Source organism: Moschus berezovskii, chromosome 18 (assembly GCF_049115385.1).
Source record: "Moschus berezovskii isolate FMDL1 chromosome 18, NW_MosBer_1.0, whole genome shotgun sequence".
Taxonomy (NCBI): Eukaryota; Metazoa; Chordata; class Mammalia; order Artiodactyla; family Moschidae; genus Moschus; species Moschus berezovskii.
The window spans coordinates 46,079,669-46,095,377 of record NC_142477.1 but is presented as its reverse complement, the minus strand read 5'-3'; the positions used below and the strand labels follow the sequence as shown (position 1 = coordinate 46,095,377).

At 39.2% G+C, this 15,709-nt stretch overlaps 1 non-coding gene across 1 annotated transcript; it reads right to left on the bottom strand.

Moving 5' to 3' along the window:
• Window positions 1-15,213: 15,213 nt before the first annotated feature.
• LOC148774980 (signal recognition particle RNA) lies at window positions 15,214-15,504 on the bottom strand. Its single transcript, XR_016035267.1, has one exon.
• Between the last annotated feature and the right edge of the window lie 205 nt (window positions 15,505-15,709).

Genomic DNA, 15,709 nt, shown 5'->3' with positions numbered 1-15,709 from the left:
TGCTTTTTTATATGTAAATATTTTTGTCTTACAATAGTTCGGCAACACTCATCCAATATCCTTTTTTTAACTGCAATAACATAAAATTGAGGTAAGAAAACTTCACATAGTTTCTTCTAACCTATAGGACATGTTCTAAGAAATATCTCTCTACTTACTATTATTTATATTTATTTATTATAAATAAATCTATTTATCTATCATGGTTTCAAAGGTTTTAGCATAATATTCTAAAGTAAAAGTGTCCCCGTGGACTGTAGCGCACCAGGCTCCTCTGTCCATGGAGTTCTTCAGGCAAGAATACTGGAATGGGTAGCCATTCCTTTCTCCAGGGGATCTTCCCAACCCAGGGACTGAACCCGGGTCTCCTACATTACAGGCAGATTCTTCACCATCTGAGCTACCAGGTAAAAGTTCTTAAAATTAGAGATTTAGCTATGATAGAGACCTCATTGAAATAATCCTAACCATTTTTCAGAGAAAAAGTTAATTCGATATCCACAGGAAAACGGATAATAAATAAATATTTTACTTCTAATATAGACAGCAGAATAATACAACAAGAAAAAAGCCAAACAGAGACCAACCAAAACAAAGGAAATGAGAGAGAGTGACCAGACAGATTCTAAAGGACTAGTTCAGGGAAATGCTATCTCCACCTCTCACAGTTTGGACTTGGTGGCATTCTCATTCTCCGCCAGAAACCTGTTCATTAGGAACTTCACTTGAGGGAGTTCATTCCCTAATTCTCAGGCTCTCCTGAGTTCTATCAATACTTATCCGTCTCATTGGAGCTCATGAATTGCCTCAAAATTATAACATATATATTGTAACTCCTCAAATAATTGCAAATTCTAGAAAGTAGTTTGCTTCCTCCTTTCTTTTCCTCCCACATTCATCTAATGCAACACTATGAAAGAGAAATTTATTTATTATTGGTTGAGGTAGAAATGACGTCTCTACCTGATAGGAAGAAAAGAAAGAGTAACAGGAAAATCTCACTCTCTGCATCTTCTGAGTGAACTAAAAGCGCATACAGACTTTCGTTTCTAATTGTGTGTTATACATTTTAGGGGAAAAAATCATTTTCTGCTTGACTCAGGTCCAATTTCCATTGTGATTTTTTTCCCTCCAGAAATAAATATCGTGGTCAGGATGTCTGCCCGGCATCCTTCTGGCCCAACAAGACGGTGGTTTTCTATGAAATGCAAGTGCTCTGGTGAGACTGTGCGGGCTCCAGTGGCTGCAAACTCATGAACCACAGGTTTTTTAACCACTGGCAGGATTTCAGACCACTAAATTCAATGACAAGTCCCTTAAACAGCTGTCACTTAAGATTCCTGGGTTTCTATGAAAGGCCAGAAGTACTTGCAATTACTTCCCTCTAGCACCCTTTTCCTAAACACAACACACAGCACTGGCAACAATTCTCAATAAAATAACCAGTCTGAATATGGGATGATGAAGCAGGCATCTAATGACTGATAGAAAAAAGACAAAGAGGCCTTTGTTTTCTTTTTTTGTTTTTCCAGTTACAAGAAAACCCCAAGGTCTAAAAACAATTACATCTCTTAAGGCCCCACTAATTTTAATCTCCTTCCATCTTTCATTGGCTTCCAAGGTTCAGTTCCCTGTGGCAACTTTGTTGAACCCCATTTCACCTAGAGTAGTTCATCTGAGATGGGAACGCTGATTTCCTGAGTGGAGGAAGTCATTCCTTTGGATGCATATCATCATTCCACTTGGAACTTTGATACTGATAAAGTCTAACTTCTCTAAGAAAAAATTATTGTAATTGCTGAATTTAAACAGTGTTTAGTTTAACTTTAATGATCCCTCACTCCAAAGAAATATTTATATATGTACATATATACATAATATGGGCTTCCCAGGTAACTCAGTGGTAAAGAATCCACTCTCAAATGCAGGAGATGCAGGTTGTATCCCTGGGTCAGGAAGGTCCCCTGGAGCAGGACATGGCAACCCACTCCAGTATTCTTGTCTGAAGAATCCCATGGACAGGGATACAGTCTGGCAGGCTACAGTCCATGGGGCCACACAGTCGGATGCAACTCAGCACATATACTCATACATAATATGACCATACTAAAATGACTATAAAGACAAAAGAGTGAAAAATGTCTGGCAAGTGTCATTCAGTTCAGTTCAGTTCAGTTCAGTCGCTCAGTCGTGTCCGACTCTCCGCGACCCCATGAATCACAGCACGCCAGGCCTCCCTGTCCATCACCAACTCCCGGAGTACACTCAAACTCATGTCCACAGAGTCGGTGATGCCATCCAGCCATCTCATTCTCCGTCGTCCCCTTCTCCTCCCGCCCCCAACCTTTCCCAGCATCACAGTCTTTTCCAGTGAGTCAACTCGTCGCATGAGGTGGCCAAAGTATTGGAGTTTCAGCTTTAGCATCAGTCCCTCCAATTATCCTGATGTTACACATTGAGCAATAATGTTTAACTGTTAGTTTTCTAGCCCTGAAGCTCTATTAGCTGATAGTCAGAACTGAAATTCACAACCCAATGATTTCAAGTCTAGTTAATAATCATACTTGAAAATGCAGTCACTTCTTTCATATTCATTTCTTCTTGCTATACCTAATCAGCTGCATTTTCTGATCCAGTCATTCACACTCAGCATCCTCCTAGCAAACCTCCACTCTTCTATTAGGTCAGTATGAAAGTAATTGTGGTTTTGGACCATGAATTTAAATCATCATCATTAGGCTCAAACACATCTTTATCAATCAAAATAGGAACCATTGCAATCAATTCATTTTTGCAAACAAGAAATAAGTTTGTTTATTCCTGTAGCACAAAAATCCATGCTTCAGAATTCAATGAAGAAACAATTTTCTTCCTCCTGCCGCTTATGGAAGTGTTTTCTCTGAAAAAAAAGTTGTCGAGATGCTCAAAGAAGTAATAGTCAGCTGGTGAGAGATTGGGTGAATGTTGGATGAGGTAAGACTTTGTAGCCCAATTTGTTCAACTTTTAAAGTGCTGATTGTGCAATGTGCGGTCGGTGTTGTCTCAGAGAAGAATTGGACCCATTCTGTTTACCAATACCTGCTGCAGGCATTGAAGGTTTTGGTGCATCTCATTGATTTGCTGAGCATACTTCTCAGATTATAATGCTTTCATCAGGATTCCGAAAGCTACAGTGGATCAGACCAGCAGCAGACCACCAAGCCGTGATCATGACCTTTTTCCTGGTGCAAGTTTGGTTTTGAGAAGTGCTTTGGAGCTTTTTCTCGGCCCAAGCACTGAGCTGGTCATCATCCAGTGTCATATAAAATCTACTTTTCCTTGCATATGATGATTGAATTGAGAAACTATTTGCTGTTGTGTAGAATAAGAGATGACACTTCAAAATGATGATTTTTTGTTTTTCAGCCCACGAGGCACCCACTTATAGAACTTTTTCACCTTTACAATTTGTTTCAATGCCAAATACCATAGAATGGTCAACATTGAGTTCTTCGGCAACTTCTTGTGTAGTAGTAAGAGGATCAGCTTGGATGATGGCTCTCAATTGGTCACTGTCAACTTTTGAAGACCAGCTACTGCACTCTTCATCTTTAAGGCTCTTACCTCTTTTGCAAAACTTCTTGAACCATCACTGCACTATAAGTTTGTCAGATTTCCTGGGCCAAATGGGTTTTTGATGTTGTATGTTGTCTCCTCTACTTTATTACCCCATTTTGAACTCAAATTAAAAAAGTGCTCGAGTTTGCTTTTTGTCTAACATTCCTATAGTCTAAAATAAACGTAAAAGTAACAGCAAATAATAAGTTATTATCAAGAAAACATGAAGTGAAATGCACATTAAAACGATGTATAATATAACCAAATTTATTTAAGAATGTATTAATACTCCAATATCAAAGGGCAAGGTTCAACAATGTAAAACCCCAATTACTTTTGCACCAAACTAGTAATTTCCTCCATGCTTTTTCTTATTCCACATGGCCACTCCAATGCCAACACCTAGTCTACCCAATCTATCTCTCCCATTCTGCTCTGTTGAAGTCCTGTTCAATCAGCAACAAAGTTTGAGAATCTCTAAAGGCTCACAGTTTTATTTGAACTGTCTTTCCACAACCAACTCTTAAATGTACCCAGGTCACCGCCATCCAGGGAAAGCACAAGGCCAATAGATATATATCCAGGGTTGAATACTCCATCCTGGGCCTTGTTGTAAAAAAATCCCATTTCCTCCCAAATACCTTTCCTCATCCTATTTTCCATCAAATACCAGTTTCTAGAACACTCCTCTCTTTTTGCTGTATTTACCATTTGCAAACTGTGGAAAATTCTTAAAGAGATGAGAATATCAGACCACCTTACCTGTCTCCAGAGAAATATGTTTGCAGGTCAAGAAGCAACAGTTAAAACCAGACATGGAACAATAAACTGATTCCAAATTGGGAAAGGAATATGTCAAGGCTGTATATTGTCACCCTGCTTATTTAACTTCTGTGCAGAGTACGTCATGCAAAATGCCAGATGAAGAACAAGCTGGAATCAAGACTGCCAGGAGAAATTGCAATAACCTCAGATATATAGATGACACCACCCTTATGGCAGAAAATGAAGAGGAATTAAAGAGCCTCTTGATGAAGATGAAAGAGGAAAGTGAAAAATTTGGCTTCAAACTCAACATTCAGAAAATTAAGATCATGGCATCTGGTCCCATAACTTAATGGCAAATAGATGGGGAAATAATGGAAACAGTGACAGACTTTATTTTCTTGGGCTCCAAAATCACTGCAGATGGTGACTGCAGCCATGAAATTAAAAGACGCTTGCTCCTTGGAAGGAAAGCTATGACAAACCTAGACAAAAAGCAGAGACATTATTTTGCAGACAAAGGTCTGTATAGTCAAAGCTATGGTTTTTCCAGTAGTCATGTATGGATGTGAGAGTTGGACAGTAAAGAAGGTGATCATGGAAGAATTGATGGTTTTGAACTGTGGTGTTAGAGAAGACTTGAGAGTCCCTTGGACAGCAAGGAGATCAAACCAGTCAATTGTAAAGAAAATAAATCCTGAATATTCATTGGAAGGACTGATGCTGAAGCTGAAGCACCAATACTTAGGCCACTTGATGCATACATCTGATACAGTAAAAAAAAAAAAAAAAAAAAACACCCTAATGCTGGGAAAGACTGAAGGCAGGAGAAGAAGAGGATGACAGAGGATGAGATGGTTTGATGGCATCACTGACTCAATGGACATGAGTTTGAGCAAGCTCTGGGAGACAGTGAAGGACAGGGAAGCCTGGTGTGCTACAAGTCCTTGGGGTCACAAAGAGTTGGACACAACTGAGTGGCTGAACAATGACAACCACTTGCTCCTAATTCTCCTTTACACTCTCACAAGTTATCGCTCTTAGTGTCTAGATGCTGGCTGATAATGATTCTATTGCCCCAATGTCTAATTTCTAGAAAGACTAGTAAGACAGATACGCAGAGGTTAAGCGAAGGAACTGTGTTCTAAGAAATGAGACTATATGAGAAATGACAAGGAGGTTCCAGTGTGTCTTGCATTTGTGAAAGTGAAAATACAGGCATACCTCAGAGATACTACAGGTTTAGTTCTGGACTGCCACTATAAAGCAAATATCACAATAAAGCACATTACACAAATTTTTTTGTTTGCCACTGCATATGAAATTTATCTTTACAACATGCTGTAGTCTATTAATTATGAAATAGCACTATTTCTAAAGAAATAATGTATGTACTTTAGTTTTAAAATGCTAATCATCATCTGAGCTTTGAGCAAGTCATAATCTTTTTGCTGGTAGAGGGTCTTGCCTTGATGTTGATGGCTACTCACTGATCAGAGTGATGGCTGCTTAAGATTAGGGTGGCTATGGCAATTTCTTAAAATGAGACAATGAGTTTGCTGTGTCAATTGATTCTTCCTTTAATGAACAATTTTTCTGTAGTATATGATGCTGTTTGATAGCACTTTAACCACAAAAGAATTTCTTTCAACATTGGAATCAATCCTTTTCAAACCTGCCACTACTTGATTAACTAAGTGTATGTAATATTCTAAATTCTTTGTCATCATTTCAACAATCTTCACAGCATATTCACATAAATTTCATCTCAATATACTGCCCTGTTTACTCATGTATAGATGGGGAAACAGTGGAAACAGTGGCAGACTTTATTCTGGGGGGCTCCAAAATCACAGCAGATGATGACTCCAGCCATGAAGTTAAAAGATGCTCGCTCCTTGCCAGGAAAGTTTTGATCAACCTAAACAGCATGTTAAAAACCAGAGACATTACTTTGCCAACAAAGGTCCACTTAATCAAGGCTATGGTTTTTCCAGTAGTCATGTATGGATGTGAGAGTTGGACTATAAAGAAAGCTGAACACTGAAGAATTGATGCTTTTGAGCTGTGGTGTTGGAGAAGACTCTTGAGAGCCCCTTGGACTGCAAGAAGATCCAACCAGTCCATCCTAAAGGAGATCAATCCTGAGTGTTCATTGGAAGGACTGATGTTGAAGCTGAAACTCCAATACTTGGAAACCTGATGCGAAGAGCTGACTCATTTGAAAAGACCCTGATGCTGGGAAAGATTGAGGGCAGGAGGAGAAGGGGACAACAGAAGATTTATGGTTGTATGGCATCACCAACTCAATGGACATGAGTTCGGGTAAACTCTGCGAGTTGGTGATGAACAGGGAGGCCTGGCGTCCTGCAGTCCGTGGGTCACAAAGAGTCAGACACGACTGAGTGACTGAACTGAATTGAACTGAAGAAGCAACACCTCATCCATTAAAGTTTTGTCATGATATTACAGCAACTCAGTCACACCATCAGGCTCTATTTTTAACTGTAGTTCTTTGGCAATTTTCACCACCTCTGCAGTTACTTCTACTTAAGTCTTGAACCTTTTCAAGTCATCCATGAGGGTTGGAATCAACTTCTTCCAAACTCCTATTAATGTTAACATTTTGACCCCTGCCATCATGAATCATGAATGTTCTTAATGGCATGAAGAATTATATATCCTTTCCAGATTTTCAATTTACTTTGCCCAGATCCATCAGAGGAATCATTGTCTATGGCAACTATAACCTTATGAAATGTATTTTTTAAATAGTAAGATTTGAAAGTTGAAATTTTTCACTGATCTGTAGGCTGTAGAATGGATGTTGTGTCAGAAGGCATAAAAATATTAATCTGTTGTATGACTACATCAGAGATCTTGGGTAACCAGGTACACTGTCAATGAGCAGTAATGTTTCAAAAGGAATCATTTTCCTTAGCAGTAGATCTCAACAGTGGGCTTAAAATATTTTATAAACCATGCTGAAAACAGATGGGCTTTGTAGGCTATTGATAGAGCATAGGCAGAGGAGATTTAGCATAATTCTTAAGCACCCTAGGATTTTAAGAATGGTAAATAAGCACTGGCTTCAACTTAAAGTCACCAGATGCATTAGGCCCCTAACAAGGGAGTCAGCCTGTCCTTTGAAGCTTTGAAGTGAGCTACTGACTTCTCCTCTGTAGCTATATAAGTCTTAAATGGCATCTTCTTCCAATATAAGACTGTTCTGTCTACATGGAAAGTCTCTTGTTTAGGGTAGGCACCCTTATTAGTGATCTTAACTAGATATTCTGGATAACTTGTTGCTTCACTTGTACTTTTATGTTATAAAGATGGCTTCTTCCTTTCAATTTCATTCTACTTCATTCAACTTCCTTCTTAGAGCTTCAAACTTTTCTTCTGCAGCTTCCTCACCTCTCTCAGCATTCATAGTATTGAAGAGAGTTAGGGCCTGGCTCTGGATTAGATTTTGGCTTTAGTGATGTTGTGGCTGGCTTGATATTCTATTCAGACTACTAAAACTTTCTCCACATCAGCATTAGAATTGCTGCTATGCTTCTGCTTTCTTATCATGCATCTCTTCACTAGAATAGCACCTTTAAGTTTCAAGAAATTTTCCTTTGAATGAACAAGTTTGTCAGCTGAATGGTGCAAGAGGCCTAGCTTTTGACCTATCTCAACTTTTGACATGTCTTCTTGAGTAAGCTTAATCATATCTAGCTTTTGATTTAAAACAATAGATATGCAATTCTTCCTTTCACTTTAACACTTAGATGCCATTGCAGGATTATTAATTGGCCTAACTTCAAAATTCTCAGGGAATAGGGATGCCTGAGGAGAGGGAGAGAGTGGGGCTGATCAGTGGAGCAGTAGGAAAACACACATTTATTAAGTTCACCAACTTATACGGACACAGTTCATAGCATCTCAAAACAATAGTAAATCAAAGATCACTAATCACAGATCACCATAATAAATATAATATTAAAGAAAAAATTGAAATACTGCAAAAATTGCCAAAATGTGACACAGAGACATGAAACAAAGGCTGTTAGAAAAATGGCACCAATAGACCTATTCAATGCTGACTTGCCACAAACCTTTGACCTGTTAAAAAAAAGGCCATATCTGTGAGGAGTAATAAAGCAAAGTGCAATAAAATAGATATACCTATAATACAGTTTGCCTAAATGATAGAAGACAAGAAATAGAGGGAGATAAGAGTAAAAGACTATTCAGCTCTTCATATTTATATATATCTTCATTACTTAATCATAAGGTTCATGAAGGCAGAGGCACCTCTGAGATCACTTTCATTTCCCTACATTCAGGTGTCCCCAACTTACATGACACTCTGTGCTTCCAATGGAAAGTTAATTAGATAAGACATTCTCTACTAGACATTTTTAAGATTAGAGAGTGTGCCCAAGAGTCCACTCTTCAGTTAGAAGCTATTAAATTTTCAAAGAACTTTACTGTTTATAACTCAGGATCTTCACTTTGTATATTCAGTTCAGTTCAGTTCAGTCACTCAGTCGTGTCCGACTCTCCGCGACCCCATGAATCACAGCACTCCAGGCCTCCCTGTCCATCACCAAATCCCAGAGTTCACTCAAACTCATGTCCATCGAGTCGGTGATGCCATCCAGCCATCTCATTCTCTGTCGTCCCCTTCTCCTCCTGCCCCCAATCCCTCCCAGCATCAGAGTCTTTTCCAGTGAGTCAACTCGTCGCATGAGGTGGCCAATGTATTGGAGTTTCAGCTTTAGCATCAGTCCTTCCAATGAACACCCAGGATTGATCTCCTTTAGAATGGACTGGTTGGATCTCCTTGCAGTCCAAGGGACTCTCAAGAGTCTTCTCTAGCACCACAGTTCAAAAGCATCAATTCTTCAGCGATCAGCTTTCTTCACAGTCCAACTCTCACATCCATACATGACCACGGGAAAAACCATAGCCTTGACTAGACGGACCTTTGTTGGCAAAGTAATGCCTCTGCTTTTTAATATGCTATCTAGGTTGGTCATAACTTTCCTTAACTTTGTATATTACCTACATCCAAAACAAGCTACTTCTTACTATTCACAAATATGGTCTATACCTATTTGAATTTCTCACCAATCAAGATGCTTTGCTTCAAACTGTGTTCTATTTTGTTCTTGTACTATTATCAGACGTTGAAATTCTCCGTGGCCAAATCATTAATGATTGCTCCTTAAAATTGTCTCACATCTTTCTCATCTACATCACCAAAATACTTCAGTGTTTTAGTTAAGAAGATAAATTGCTTCCTTTTATTTTTCCACACAGAACTAATGATTTGTTTCTCATGACATTTATTGCTTGAGTAAAACAAATACCTCTCTAAAGACCATAGCTTAATCATATTACTGAAGTTTCCATCTCAAATAGACTGCCCAGTGGTCACCTATAATTTAGGGGTAAATCAGTCCAATAGTGAAAAGAATTTCACTTCTCTCTTAGATATCAGTTGGGTAAATCGCTTACGGAATAATTTGCATCAAAGTAACACAATCCGACATACTCCTTCTGGGTGATAATGTGGCAAGTATAGTAGACAGATGGGCTTCCCTGATGGGTCAGTGGATAAAGAATCCACCCACAATACAGGAGAGGCAGGAGACATGGGTTTGATCCCTGAGTCGGTAAGATCCCCTGGAGGAGGGCATGGCAACTACTCCAGTGTTCTTGCCTGGAGAATCCCATGGACAGAGGAGTCTGAAGGGCTACAGTCAATGGGGGTCACAAAGAGTCAGACACAACTGACCAACTAACACACATAGTAGAAAGAGTGCTGGACCAGGACCCAAAATACATGGCTTTTAGTTAGTTGATACACATGGTTTCACAAATAAAAATATTCCAAATGTAACACTAAGAAGAAATCTGAAATCATGACTCTGCTGAAAAATTAAGATTGCTGTAGCTCTCATTCGACTTCTTGTATTTACTGTCTCTGAAATTTTGTACAAGTTATGTCACCATTCACCTATCTCATCTGTACAGTGGAAATCATATCTACCTAACTGAACCCAGAGCACCAGTTATTATAACACAGAAAATGGAGGTTCCTCTCATTCCTCTCTGTGACTATCCCAGCTTCTACTGGCAAAAATTAGCCCATTACTCTACATCTTATTTCTCAAAATAACATGTCAAGATTATTTGACTCTTCCCTGATCCTCCTTCTTTCTTCCCTTACCACTTTTGTTTTCTTTATTTATTCCCATGTCAGTCTTCTTCTGAAGGATAAGCTTAGCATCAGCTGGGTTTCTCTGATTCATGGGCACATGAAATGGAAGATATTGCCAATTGTTCTATTTTTCTTGCTAAGAGACTTAACTTTTTACCAAAAATAGGCTGCTCAAAGAAAAGCAGCAAATTAACCCAGACTAGACTCATGTTTTCTGTCTGCAATGTTCCCATAAAATTCATAGTCTGCATGTTTTCTTTAATGCTTCATCCAAAACTTTCCCATTCTGGAATACTATCTAGCCATCTACTTTGTGTAAGTGCCCAAGTTAAAATTGGAGTGTGTGTTTCTATGGACAATTAACATTACTTTAAAAGTCTGAGAATCGAGTCATCATCCTTAAGACAGGATTGTTTATAGTTAGTCTATATAGGGGTTGAAAGTCTGTTTTAGTCAGTGAACTGTTGTTATTGGGCATTTACTTAACTCAAGACATTTTTGCCATTATAAATGTCTCAAAAACAAAGTACAAACACTTGACACAGTAAAATTGGACTTGTCTTCTCACATGATCCTAAGTTCTTTGATTTCCTCTTTCTGTACTCTCTGCTCTGGGAAACTAATATGATCACATCTTTTCAACCACTGGTACAAGTACACAATGGCTTTTAAATATTAGTTTAAAGATCAGTCTTAAAAATAAATGACCCAATCAAAAAATGGGCCAAAGAACTAAACAGACATTTCTCCAAAGAAGACAGAAAGATGGCTAACAAACACATGAAAAAATGCTCAACATCCCTCATAAGCAGAGAAATGCAAATCAAAACCACAATGAGATACCATTTCACACCAGTCAGAATGGCTGCTATCCAAAAGTCTACATGCAATAAATGCTGGAGAGGGTGTGGAGAGAAGGGAACACTCTTACACTGTTGGTGGGAATGCAAACTAGTACAGCCACTATGGAAAACAGTGTGGAGATTCCTCAAAAAACTGGAAATAGAACTGCCATACGATCCAGCAATCGCACTCCTGGGCATACACACCGAGGAAACCAGAATTGAAAGAGACACATGTACTCCAATGTTCACTGCAGCATTGTTTATAATAGCCAGGATATGGAAGCAACCTAGATGTCCATCTGCAGACGAATGGATAAGATAGCTTTGGTACATATACACAATGGAGTATTACTCAGCCATTAAAAAGAATGCATTTGAACCAGTTCTAATGAGGTGGATGAAACTGGAGCCTATTATACAGAGTGAAGTAAGCCAGAAAGAAAAACACCAATACAGTATACTAACGCATATATTTGGAATTTAGAAAGATGCAAATGATAACCCTGTATACGAGACAGCAAAAGAGACACAGATGTATAGAACAGTCTTTGAGACTCTGTGGGAGAGGGTGAGGGTGGGATGATTTGGGAGAATTGCATTGAAACATGTATGTTGTCATATGTGAAACGAATCACCAGTTCAGGGTCGATGCATGTTACAGGATGCTCGGGGCTAGTGTGCGGGGATGACCCAGAGGGAGGATAAAGAGAGGAGGGAGGTGGGAGGGGGATTCAGGAGGGGGAATTCATGTACACCCGGGGTGGATTCATGTCAATGTATGGCAAAACCAACCAATATAATATTGTAAAATAATTAGCCTCCAATAAAAAAATAAAGATCAGTCTTAAAATCATTACCCAGTAATTTTTGTGCTTCGCTCCCTCTCTTAAACTTTGCATCTTAAATATGAAGCAATTTCTTTCTCCATAAATTATCAATTCTTAATTCTCTGTGACATTGAATGACATTTCAACCTCTTGATCCTTCACTCTCAAACATTATAATGGATATTACTTCAATCTTTAATCTTCTTACTCAAGAAGGGAACTATTCCTGAAATTGAGATCAGGTTACATAAAACCTATCTTATCACTCCTGGAATAAAATTCCTTACTATGGCCTACAAAGCCCAAGACCCTCAGTGATATGGATTCTGCCTGTTTCTCTAGCCTCATCTCCTAATACTTTTTACTCTAACCCCAGTGACAGTAGCTTCCTTTTTGTTCCCGTGCTATGGATACCTACCTTCTTGTAATGCAAGTCTCAGCCAAAATTCGACCTTCTAAAAGAGAATTTCCCTCCACCTATCTCTTGCCAAGTCACGATCTCATCATCTGCTTTTATTTTTTTCAGAAAACTCACCATTTACTTGATCATCTTCCCCAAACACCCACCCACACAGAGAGAGAGATCTGAATGCAATCCACAAGAGTGAGAGCTTGTCTGTTTTGTTCTCAGTTGTTTCCTCAATACCCACTAAACCAAATGGAGATGCCCTGGGTTCCATTATTCTTTCCCAGGATACTCTCTACTTGGCCTTTCCACTCACTCATCACACGGCATTCTGTCAGGTTCTGTCTACCACCATCGACTGTAAGTTCAAAAGGAAGATGAAATAGATCTGTCCCACTCACCACTATTTCTGAGCCACTTAGCACAGATATTGACATAACAGGCAATCAGTAAATATCTGTGGAAGCAAGGAAAAAAAGAAAGAAGGAAAGAGAGAAAGAAAGGAGGGCAAGAGGAAGGGAGGGAGGGAAAGGAAAGAAAAAGGACTTGACTTTAGAGTGACCAACCTCCCAGCATGCTTGGGACTGACAAATTTCAGTTTGAGGGACTTTCAGTGCTCAAACCCAGAAACACTCAAGAAAGCCAAGACAATTTGGCCACACTAGCTTTGAAGGAAACCATTAGAAAACAGTCATCTCAGACATCAAAATGCCTGCAGATGTTATATGCAAGTCTCTCCTACATGTTTAACAAAATAGAAATCATTCTTATTTGTCTGGTTGAGTAACGTACTTCATAATTATATTGACAACCTCAGAGAAGTCTTCAAGTTCTTCCAAATCCACAAACTCACAAATAAGGAAGGTATCCTAATACCCTGGTCTTGATGTGTGGACAAGGAATGTGCTGCTGACCCAGAAGCTGCCATTTAGAGGTTGGCTACTAGACTGACAAGTAATCTCCATGAGAAATCAGTCCACTGTGGGAGCTAGGAAAGCACTTTAAAATAGATGTTGATTAACTATACCACCCTTGGAGTCGGGGGGTGGATCAAGCTTAATGTTTAACCAGGAGGAGGTCAGGGAGAAGTATCATAAGTAGTAGATCCAGAAATAGCAAGTAATGTCAAGATAATATAATGGTGACATGTAGAATAGGGAGTCAGAGAAGGCAATGGCAAGCCACTCCAGTACTCTTGCCTAGAAAATCCCATGGATGGAGGAGCCTGGTAGGCTGCAGTCCGTGGGGTCGCTAAGGGTCAGACAGGACTGAGCGACTTCACTTTCCCTTTTCACTTTCATGCATTGGAGAAGGAAATGGCAACCCACTCCAGTGTTCTTGCCTGGAGAATCCCAGGGACGGGGGACCCTGGTGGGCTTCTGTCTGTGGGGTCACACAGAGTCGGACACGACTGAAGTGACGCAGCAGCAGCAGCAGAATAGGGAGTAAGAGGTTTCTGGAGTTTCTGAGTCTCAGGGTGATAGAGCTAAGAACTATATCCTAAAATACACTGTGGTCTCCTAGAGGCCTGAATGTCTGGTGTTGAAACTGTTTCTGGCTTCCTTATTTCCCAGTGTATCATTACAATAAATTCCATTAAGTAAGGTAAACATGTCTCTGCTTCTTGGAAGTTAAAAGAATCTAAAAGACAATTATTTCTTCAGTTGAGGAATGGGACAAAAAGTAAGAATCAAGACCTAAAAGTCAGAAGAAGAAAAGAAAAAAAAAAAAAAAAAAACAAGTCCTTAGGCTATCAAGTGATCATAAACCTCTAGTAAAGAAAGATTGGTGGCCAAGCAACCAATAGTATTTTGAATTATTAAGAGCTGTCTCTATGAGTTATATGTACTTGTCTGGCTATTTTGAATAATCACTTGATGACTCAATTGTATTTTTGAAGGGTTCTTTAAAATTTTGTTTGATGAGGTATTACCTCACACAAGCTAGAATGGCCATCAGATTAAAATCTATAAATAACAAATGCCGGAGAGGGTGTGGAGAAAAGGTAACCCTCCTACACTGTTAGTGGGAATGTAAATTGGTAAAGCCACTATGGAGAACAGCATGGAGATTTCTTTAAAAACTAACATTAGAGTTACCATGTGGTCCTACAATCCCACTCCTGGGCATATATCTGGAGAAAATTATAATTCAAAAAGATAAATGCACCCCAATGTTCATAGCAGCACTATTTACAATGGCCAAGATACAGAAGCAACCTAAATATCCATTGAGAGATGAATGGATAAAGAAGATGTGGTACATATATACAGTGGAATACTACTAGGCCATGAAAAATGAAATAACTGCTATTTGCACAACATGAATGGACCTAGAGAATATCATACAAAGTGGCATAAATCAGAAAGATGAGCACCACATGATTATCACTCATGCATGGAATCTAAAATATGACACAAATGAATTTATTTATAAAATAGAAACAGACTCACAGACATAGAGAACAGACTTGTGGTTACCAAACAGGAAAATGACAAAGGATGAATAAATTAGGAGTCAATGATTAGCAGATAAACTACTGTCTATGTAATACATAAACAACGAGGTCCTACTGTATAGCACAAGAAACTGTATTTTATACCCTATAATAAACCATAATGGATCAGCATGTGAGTTTTGACCTGCTCCATTTTGGAACTGGGGCAGTTCACCCTCTCCTTATGCAAACTGGTGGTCCCTCACTCCCAGGAGGTCACCATATTGATGCTGAATTTAGTGCAGACACCCTATTGGTAGAGCGTGCTACAGGCCTGCTAGGCTCAAGCAGTCCTCCTGCCTCAGCATCCTGAGTAGCTGGAACTATAGGCACAGACTGTCATGCTTGGCTGTAATAACCCATAATGGAGAAGGAAAAAATTGTTTACAGTGGAAACCTGAATTTGATTGGATAAACTGCAACTCATTCAGTAAAGAGTCAGCCTGCAATGTGGGAGACCAGGGGTCTCTGGGTCAGGAAGATTTTCTGGAGAAGGAAATGGCAATCCACTCCAGTATTCTTGCCTGGAGAATCCCATGGATGGAGGAGCCTGGC